Raw genomic sequence first — 10,582 nt, forward strand, 5'->3', positions numbered from 1 at the left:
AAGTGTAGTTTTGACCGAAATAAGTCAGTCGGATGAAATTGGCAACACCGCATGTTATTTCAAGAAGCCGGGCTGCTAGAGAGGCAATCATCTGAGGGGAGAGAGAGAGAGAAAAACACAGGAGTTTAATTGGAGCAGGGTTCATCACATTTACAATTCTATTCCTGGCTCAACGGGTCAAGAGGATCAAAAGCAACACCAGTGTAGTGGCTGTGTCCGCTTATAAACCGCATCAGGGGACAGGCAATGGCTTCATAAATTATCCTCCTGCGGTCAGTTTCTCAATTCACAAATCTCCTGTAATCCACCTACTTTATTTGCACCAGCACGGCCGCTAGAAAAAGGATAATCACGTCTCTCATAATGGTCAAGAGCGGCTTTCGTGAGGAGATACACTCTGTGTGACGGTTTCATTTGTCAAGCATCGTGAACAAAGTGAAGGACAGGATCCAGCAGCCTCAGTCTGACATCATAACGGGATTTTTCTCTGTGCTCCTGTAAACAACAAGCGCGTAAGAGGCCGCGAGCATATACCATAGATCCCCACTCACACCTGGGCACGCATTACGTCAAAGCGTCCGCTTTTATGGTCCTTCTTAACGCCGGGGACATCACCTACTGAACAGTGTGTAAAAAGAGGACGTGTCCTCAACATGAACTGAAATTAGACCTGATGCAGTGACGTCCGTCTCTGGTGGTTTTTTTCCACCGGGCATTTTTTTCATCCCCTAGTGCCTCAGAGTGACACCTCGTGACTCCACGACATATTTTCCTCTACTTTACCTATAGGAAGAAAAACAGATCCGTGTGTTTGAGGTTTGAGGAGATGTACAATAAGTACCTACTGTCAATCTCAACCACTCCAAGTCAGACCTTTTTTCTCCGACCTCTGGCATCAACAAGGCATTTTGGCCAAAGGAAAATGCCACAAAAATGAAAATATATTACTGGAAAGACTCGATTCAACATACTTTAGACATGCTTTAATACATTATCGGACAAGCAAATTACAGCACCCACAGCAACATGCAAATTGACAAAATTGACGTTGATCTTTGGTGCATATTATATCATATCGGATTTATTCCCAGTATAAGATCATTTGCTCTCTCATCATCCTCCTCTTCCTCACACATACTGTATACTTCACACACTGGTATCGTGAAATAAGATTAACATGGAGCGGGATACAAGGTAACTCTAATTATTATAATTATGTATACCCTGGTATATACAGTGAAACAGCATTTCTGATTTTCTGAAGATTTCTGAAGTACCACCGGAGGAAGCTTGCGTACCACTGATGCTACATGTGCCACAGTTTGAGAACCGTGGCCCTCATGTATTAAATTGCTGCTGTGTGATTGGCTGACTGGATATCTCCATTAACAGGTGTTCTTAATAAAGTGACTATATTTCATCAGATACAATTTTGTTGAAAGTAAAAAGCTGAACACCGGAGCCAAACCCAGTGTCCACAGTTATCTCCGAAGCCAGATCCCATCTCACTATGAGCCATTTTCGTCCCTGTGCAGTTGCACAGGTGTGTTGTTGTTTGCCGTGCCCTGACACAGTGGTCGAAAAGTTGCCGGAAAAAAGGACGCAGGTCCCTCAGAGCCGGTGTTTTTGTTGTGTCAAAATAGCACCCCACTGTGAAAAAACACTCCTTCTGTGCCGTAAATAGAGGCAAAGCATTCCATGAAAACGAAGTCCCGGGGTGCTGAGGGAATACAGTGTAAACAAGGCGGCACATATTGAGTAAAGCGTGACGTGTGTAGAGACTGTGTGTCATTTGCGTTGGCAGGGAATTGTATTGGATGCTATTAAAAAAAAAAAACAGGGTAAAGGGGAAGCAACAGACAGACATTTTGAGACTTAGGTGTTAAAGGGTTAAAGAAAAACTTTATTTTGGTGGCATGAGAAGTCAAAATAAAGGTTCTCATGACTTTGAATATTTGCTCAGAATGCACTTAATCGACGTGTAACCATTGTTATCCATATAATCACACAAGCAGTCTAAAACTAAAAGCCACTCATTTTCGCCGTCTGCCATGTGCTTATCGGCTTCTCGTTGGCCGGCGATGGAAGGAAAATAAATTACACACAAAAGAGCTTTCGTGGGTTAGTAGTTTGTTTTTTGATAATAAAGACATTTGTCAAGTCTTTTCAAGAAGTTTTTTGGACTTAAACTTCATTCATTTCCAGACCTCACTCTGTCTTTGTCCTGTACGCCTCCAGGTTATTTTTAACGTCAGTTGATATTTGACTGATAAATTCAAAGGAGGGACAAAGGTTCAGTGCAATGTTAATGTCGTGGGACAAAACAAGGGATCGTGAGGTAATGATACTCAGGAAAAACACATAGGGAGAACAGGAAATAGAAATATAATTCAAAGTAAAATGGACAAGAGACACACGAAAACATCCAAATAAGGCCTGCAACATAAGGCGATTAACATCATTTGCATTGCCAGTTGCTGGTCTACGAGGAGGAAGAGGAGGAGGAGGGAAAGCAGCAACAACAGCATGGTGCTCATTATCTATGTTATGGTGCTTACTATTCTGCATCGTTTACTATAGTCCCTCTATCAATGAATCATTCAATTAATCCTACTGATGAAACTAAAAAGAAAATGGCCCAGGTTAAAAGGTTAGAAGTGGGAATGACCCAAAGTCCAAACACCAAATTCAGCAGGATAACAAGGGTCCAAAGTGAAGTTTCAAAAGACCTATAAGTGAAACCCAGACTCCCGCTCCACTGTCAAACCCCCTTCACGCTGAGGACGCAGACAGGACGAGAACAATTGCCTTATGAGACGGGTCACATGCTGTTTTGTCGTGCGTGACAGGTACAGCAGCGGCCGGCTCTGACAGCAAAGCCTCCTCCTCCAGGGGGTTGACCGCGAGGACAGCTTTCATTACGAGCCCTGAGCCGTGGCAATTAGCATATCGAACCCAAACATAGAAGTATACTTTTCCAGCCGCAGCTTAATGAGCCGTTGCGCGGGCTGGTGCAGAGGAAGAGAGACGGGCCACTGTGGCGATTGTTTATAGTCCTCGTCGGTAAGTCAACCTTGGCGCTCCATTATGAGCTGTGATGATAATCACGCCACATTCGCGGCGCTGATCAAGCCCAGTGATGGATAGGTCAGTGTTTGTGCACGGATGAATCGCCGTCGAGTTCATGCGCTTGTTTGCAAGAGCATTTTTTTGTCTCCCTGTGCACAGAAGTGATGAATGGTGGCTGGCAAAGAATGGAACACAAGGACAAACATCTTTCAGTGAGCAAAGCTCTTTTATAACTCAATTAAAAAAATAAAAAAAATAAAAAACAAGATTCATATGAGGTCAATAGAAAACAGCAGATTTCAAAATAAAGGTCACCTCATGATGAGAGCAAACCCGAACTGCAAGGCCTAACAGAATGTTGACGCAGTTATTGCACAACCACTCAATGTTCTTGACTTCAAAACAGCCTTGTCCTACAAAAACTCATCTAGAGAACGATTAAGAGATGAGGCTGAGGGACAAGGTGGTGAAAGCGTGTTACCAACAGAAGGTGTGTTCCCTGAAATCAGTGAACACTGCCACTTAAACATGGCCATGAAATGGATTTTTGTGGTTCAATCCCCATGAGTTTCATCAAGTGCATCAAAGTGTCCTTGAGTCCATGATGCAGCTCCATCGAGTCTAGTGTTTTGTTTTCACCCTGTTTTGCCCTCGTGCATTTTTATTTGAGTTGATTGAATCTATCTCTGCGTGTTGAGTCGTGCATTGAATCCCTGACAATCGCCAAGATGGGCTCCAAATTCAAAATGGCCGACTTCCTGTTGCGTTGAGGCCATGGTCCCAAATGACTTTTTTGTTTCCACCAAGTTTCATGACATTTGGTGCAACTTAGTTTTGGCTTTATCCTACCGGGTTTCACCATCGGGAAGTACTGAAATATTTTTGCACCACTTTGTCGCCAGATCTCGTGTGTGTGTGTCAATTTTCGTCCATTTTCAACAATGTTTAGTACCTCAAAAATGCAATCCTTTGAGGAAGAAAAAAAAAATATATATATATACATATATGTGTATATACTGTATATAAATATATATATATATATATATACTGTATATTAATTCCAGCAATTCCTTAGGGCCCTAGTGAAGCAGCTGCAGCTGTATAAAATGTGGGTACATGTAGACATATCAACACTGACGCTGTGGTTATATCATATAAACACTGACTGCTGCAGTCATTGACACAATTTGACCACGGGCCTCTCCGGACACAATCTTTAACATTATGCATCTGCACACACACACACACACACACACACACACACACACACACACACGGACTCTAAGTGTTTCCAGGTGCAATAATGTAACCAACAGACAGCCGTGTGGTAACCACAGGCCACAGCTGTTGTATTGGAGGATGCCTGGGTAATATCTACTAATATCAACAGGGTTTCATGTGACAGAGAGTGGGAAAAAAAAAAGGGAACCTATGCCTACTGTGATAATGTCAGAGCCCATGTGCTTTATTATGCATCCAATTTGTTTTTAATATCACCAGATGGACTGGACACGCCTCGTGTTGCTACTTCCCAGTGTAGTATATCACACCATGGCTCCTGAAGGAAGGTAAACAAGCCGTGATGCATTGTGGTTGTCGTTCATAACGAGCGCTATCAGCCGTTAAGCTGTGGCCATAAAGTGAGGCTCTACTCTGGTGTGGCATTCGTGCTCGTAAAGAGAGAGAGCCCAAAAACACTAGCCACACCATCGCACCATTATTACACCACCATGCCTAGTTGTGTTGACACAAAGCAGGCCGGTTCCCATAATGATTTCATACAGTGCACCGCTGCCACGTGACAATAACATGAATAAGCCGGGGCAAATCTTCACTAATGAAGTATAAATGTAAGGATAAAAGCACACGTGTGTGTCATCTGACTACTCAAATGGCATGTCATGAGGTGTATCATGTAAATTGGCTCATTAGAGTGCAGTTAGTGATGTTTTCTCTGTCATGGAAAATGCTATTTCTGGCTGGCACTAAAGTCAACACAGTAGAACTGATTTGGGATTGCACTTAAAGGTGTGTGTGTGTGTGTGTGTGTGTGTGTCAGACAATAGCCCTTTAAACATCACTCTCCCATCACCTGGTAATTTATCATGATAAATCGACAAAATAAAAGCAACAACAATGACAACAAAAAGCCCAGTCTGAATCAAAGTGTATTTAAATTCTCCCGCACACCTAGAGTCCTAGAGTATAAACAACTCAATTTAAGGTTTCCTTCTTGACTTTAACTCCACTTCTTTTCACAATCCCCCCCCCATGAATTATTCAGAAACTCTAACTACATGTTCTGTTCTCACAAGGTTCATTAAGTGCTGACTGGTGGTGTCACATGTACATCCTTTAATCATGTAGCAGAAACACCCGGCAGCAGCATCACCTCCTGCTGCTGCTGCTGCTGCTGCTGCTGCTGCTGCTCTCTTTGCTCTCAGCCTTTCCTTTCATTACAAAGTAGCAATTATAAAGTGGCCCATTACACTTAGAGGGCACAAAACACACTTAAAACCAAAATAACAGTAGACGTCAAGATGATGGACTGATTGTGTCGCAAATGAATAAACAGTGGGGGCGGTGTCACAGTTGGATCGTCAGTTTGTTAAAGGTGCAATGTGCGACATTTATCCTGACAAGATCAGGGGAGAAATTTAACCAGAGAGTCTTCTCTCTAGAAAATAAGTGACAAAACACTTATTTTCTGTTTCTTTCTGTTAGTCACAGGTGTAGCTGTTGCATTCCAGTTGGAACCAGTAGACACTAAAGATGCCAAATTGTGATGTTTGTAATTAAGGCTGAAACAATTACTCGACTAATCGATTATTAATCCATTACTGAATTAAATTTAATGGGGTTTATCCCCCATTAAACCCCATTGGACCCTGGTATACTCGTGCGTCAGGGTCCTGTAGTATCTCAGGGCTTATACTCCACCTACAGGTGGGGTGTAATGCACAGTTTGCACTGAGCACGGAAGTATACCAGAGCCTTGAGGAAGAGTGAGCATCAGAGCCACTGTCCCAAGATAGAACCAGGAGAAACATGAGGGAAATGGCAGATCCCTGGCTCAACATCTGAGGTCTCCACTTTGCTGAACCTTCAGACCCTGAAGGCCACTCGTAAAGATTAAGGAACTCCACACACCTCCTCCAGCCCATGAGGGGGGAAAAAAAGGACACACACGTGCGTCTCATCAGGACCGGTATGGTGCTGTGTGGTAATTAGCGCCTGCACAAACAAACAAAAAAACAAAAAAACGATCAGAAACCAATATAAATTAGTATTTTGTTGTTTTTCTATCTCTTTTGCAATAAGGTTTAATGACACGTTAAAAACTATATGACCAGAGGTCATGTCCACTTCAGTATGGGAGTAAAAATAAGCCAGTGCGTACATACTGTGCTCATATAAACTTAATTTTTCACCCAAACAACTGAAGAACATGTTATATAATGTCTATTAGAGTTTATGTTTACATTCATGCAGCAGAGTGGACATTTGATCCCAGAGGGAAGAAACATCAGCAGATGTAATCTAATTTAATCTAATGTACAGCCATTAGACGTAAATCCACTTAAACCCCCTTCATATTTTCCATGTTTATCTTTATTTCATGTAGAATTAAAGATAAGCACACGGGGAAGAACACACATACTGCTGGGTTAACTAATAATCTGGACAATATAATCTGTACCTTCACCTTGTTTGATGTTTTGTGGCCAAACTGATGCTTTTTCCACTCATTTATTGAACAACAAATATTGGTTTGACTGGGGTTTGGATGTGGATCTGTACGGAAGAGGATCAGGGCCAACTAGGCCAAAAAATGTCCGAATTCTGGCTGGTTGTTTTACATGTGGCCCTAATCCTCGCCCACAGAAGATTTGCACTTTGAAAAAAGTGGGACAAAAACAGGATAGCCTTATTTATAAATGTATTTATTTGCATGCAAGTACTGGTATCCCATTTATTCATGATGCGAATTGACAGGACGCTCAAACGAATTCACTCCCACGTGCAGGTCCTTGGTTTTGTCACCCTAAATTCACCTGGTCATACTTCCCTCTGCCACCAGAGGCTGCTCAACAATCACAAGTAATTAATGAACTGCTTGCACAGATGACCTTTGTGCATATTCTACCAAGGAGACCAAGTCTCTGGAATTTAAATGCATTGAATGAGGAAACCTCTGAGTGAGATTAAAAGATGACATGAACAGTCTCCAGAGACACAGTCTTCCGTCGTCCTCCTGGTTACTGCTGCCTAGTATCACTGACGGTATAAATCAAGCGATTGTTGAAGTCAGAGATGTGTTCCTGTTCTGCTGTGGATGTGTGAGTCTGTTCCATGTCTGCGGCTGCTTCTGAATCCACTCAGTGTAAATCAGTCCAAATATTTCCTGGAGCTCTGCATCAGAAGTGTAATCATCGCACTGAGCAGGTCTGTGTTTGAGGAAGTGCAGTGTCAGCTTTCAGCGCAGGGATGTGTGATACTTCAGCGCCACCTTGTGTCCGATGGAAGACCATATAGACTTATATAAAGCACATTCTTAAATTAAATTAAAGTAATTAAATTAAATTTGGTGCTAAATTAAACCATTTAATTAACCATTTGACTTTTTCCTCTTTTTCCTCTTTTTGTTAAATTTTAAAGTTTTAATGTCATGTTTTTTTTTGTTTGATTTAGAATTATTTGCCATAATTATAATATAATATAATGTAATAAAATATAATATAGTCAGTCAGTCATCATCTACCGCCAGAGGGTCGCGGGGGTGCTGTGCCAATAAAATATAAAATATAATATAATATAATATAATATAATATAATATAATATAATATAATATAATATAATATAATATAATATAATATAATATAATATAATATATAATAGCTTATTTCCTGTATCATTCAGGAAATTAAAGAATAAACTGAATGAAAGTCTGAATATATTGAATGAAACTTGAACATCCAGTTACCATGGTTACTATGAAACCACACACTATGAATTCATTGTAGTACAGTCTAAGGGAGGGAACGTATAATTTAAAGATGAGAAAATAGAAATGTATTTCAGTTTCATGTCAGGTGGTCTACGTCTCTGTGGAGTTCAAATAATCAAGGACTATATCTCCTTTGTGTGAAATATGTAGGATTATTTCTCATCTCTCTCTCAGTTGCATATTCGCACAAATTGTCATGCTTTGTAGTTTATCATGAATAACCCATTCATACATTTATGGACATATTTAGAACAAATAAAGACTTTTTTTTAGTACATTCCACAACAGGTTTAACAGCGTTTTAAACAAAAGGGTTAAAACAGCACATGAACAGTTGCTATACATGACCCTATAATCTGTTCTTCACCCAAACCTGCACAGGGTTTTTTGCACCTTCACTTTTTGCCCACATACAAAGTCTGTGTATAAACTAGATATGACTGTGTGCTCTCTGTCCATACAATCAGGGCAGTTCAACGATTTATCCAAATATTGATTCTTTGGTCACTGTGTTAGATTTCACCACGGCATTTTTCCCACAGATAAAATCGGCACATTAAGACGCACATGATCAACACTAACAACTTCTGCAATGCAGCAAACACTGTACTTTTCTGGCCTCGTCTGACTTATTGACCACGATTAAGTTAAACACGTGCCACAGTGTTTCTGCCTACTCACCAAATGTACACACAGTGCAAGGTACAAAGGTTGAATTGCAGAGAGCGAATCACTGATGCTCCACTTTTCCCAAATTTTTTGAGCCGTCAAAAACCTGGGCCTTTTTACATTTTGGGAAACGCGTGCCAGGGTGGAGGATTTTTCTCCATCTCCATCTAAAGTGTAGATATGGGAATATGATGTCATCACATTTGTTTAGGAGGCACGTTTATGATGTTAAGAGATGCTCCATCCACATTCAGTCTTCACAGACGTGTTTTTTATGTTTAATAAATGAACCATGATTTGATTTTATGCACAGGAAATATACACAACAAATATACAGTTAAAAAAAAAAACCTGTCCTGACCCAGTGTCTGGGAATGACTGGACTATTTTTTTTCCTCAATCATAACTTGAATAAGTCTGTCTTTCTGTAAAGGAAATCTGTTGTTTGCAGTCAAATTGAAGCACTTTGTTCCCTTTGTCCAAATACCTCTTGTGTAAGTGCATAGAACAGAAGTTACATCACAGCAGCGCCACAAAAAAAAGGATGGATTTTTTTCTTTCTTTCTTTTTTTTTTGGGACTATTCCAAGGATTCTCATTCTTGTTATAAAGGTCAACATACAGCATGTCACTGCTGCCTTGGTGGTGACTATTACACCTGCATCACGACGACTGACATAACGGGGAAGTGATTTCAAATGACACGTTTTCAGCTTGAATCCTCAGAGTTGACCTTTGTAATAAATGTCACCTAAATCTGAAATGCTCCAGTCACTGGGCAACTGTGTGGTGTTTTTTTTTTTACTTTTCAGTGACACGTGGGATTTGTAGATATTGTGTCTCGTCGCCCAAACACAAAGTCTGAATGTTACATCTTTTGAAATTGTGAAATTGTTTTATTAAAGTGTTATTTCAACACCTTCGAAGCACATTTCAGCGTAAAGGCTTCATCGGGGAGTCGCACAGGTCATATAAGAGCATTTCGATGCCTTGCCACTACCACATTATCCTGTATCCTTGCACTCTTGTGTTAGTTTTTTAACAATGGCATGTTGTATCGCTCACATGACGACATATCTCCTCGAAGCAGAAACCTTTCTTTGTATATGGCTTGATTTTAACCACTATCCCTTGTGACTCAAGGGTCTTATTCCAGAAGATCCATCAAAGTCACCTTGACATCCTGAAGAAGGGTTATGGCCCACTAAACTTAATGTATTTTAACTAGAGCTGTCAATCGATTAAAACAAAATAAACTAACTAAACACACAATTTTCTGTAAGGAATTGCGATTAATCGCGAAAATATTCTTTTTTTTTTTACTTTAAACACATTATCAGACATTATCTACACATTTGGCACCAAAAAAGAGGCATCTTTATTATATTCTGGAATAGAAATAATAAGCCAGGCCCATGTTTAAGTGCAGGTTGAATATCAAAACCACCTTATATGAACAAGTAACATAAATGATAACAACAAACATACAATATGTTCCATCGTGGTGCCAGTTCCATTTCAAAAAGGTGCAAAAAACTTCAGAACATTGAAAAATTTTGGGCTTAGTCCCTCTTTACATTCAGCCAGTTACGGGGGCAGACCAGTGTGTTTACATTATCAGGAGACAATGACCTGGCCTGAGAGCAGCCTTGTATAAAGTACTTGAAAGCGATACTTGAGCAAGAGTATCAAGTATCTTACCAGAAAATGACTTTGGTAGAAGTTAAAGTCGCCTTTTTAGAATATTACTTGAGTAAAAGTCTTAAAGTACCTGACATTTACTGTACTTAAGTGTTAGAAGTTAAAGTAAAAGTACTGGTTGAGCCCCTCGGTGACA

This window comes from Solea solea, chromosome 9 (assembly GCF_958295425.1).
Source record: "Solea solea chromosome 9, fSolSol10.1, whole genome shotgun sequence".
In the NCBI taxonomy this organism is placed as follows: domain Eukaryota; kingdom Metazoa; phylum Chordata; class Actinopteri; order Pleuronectiformes; family Soleidae; genus Solea; species Solea solea.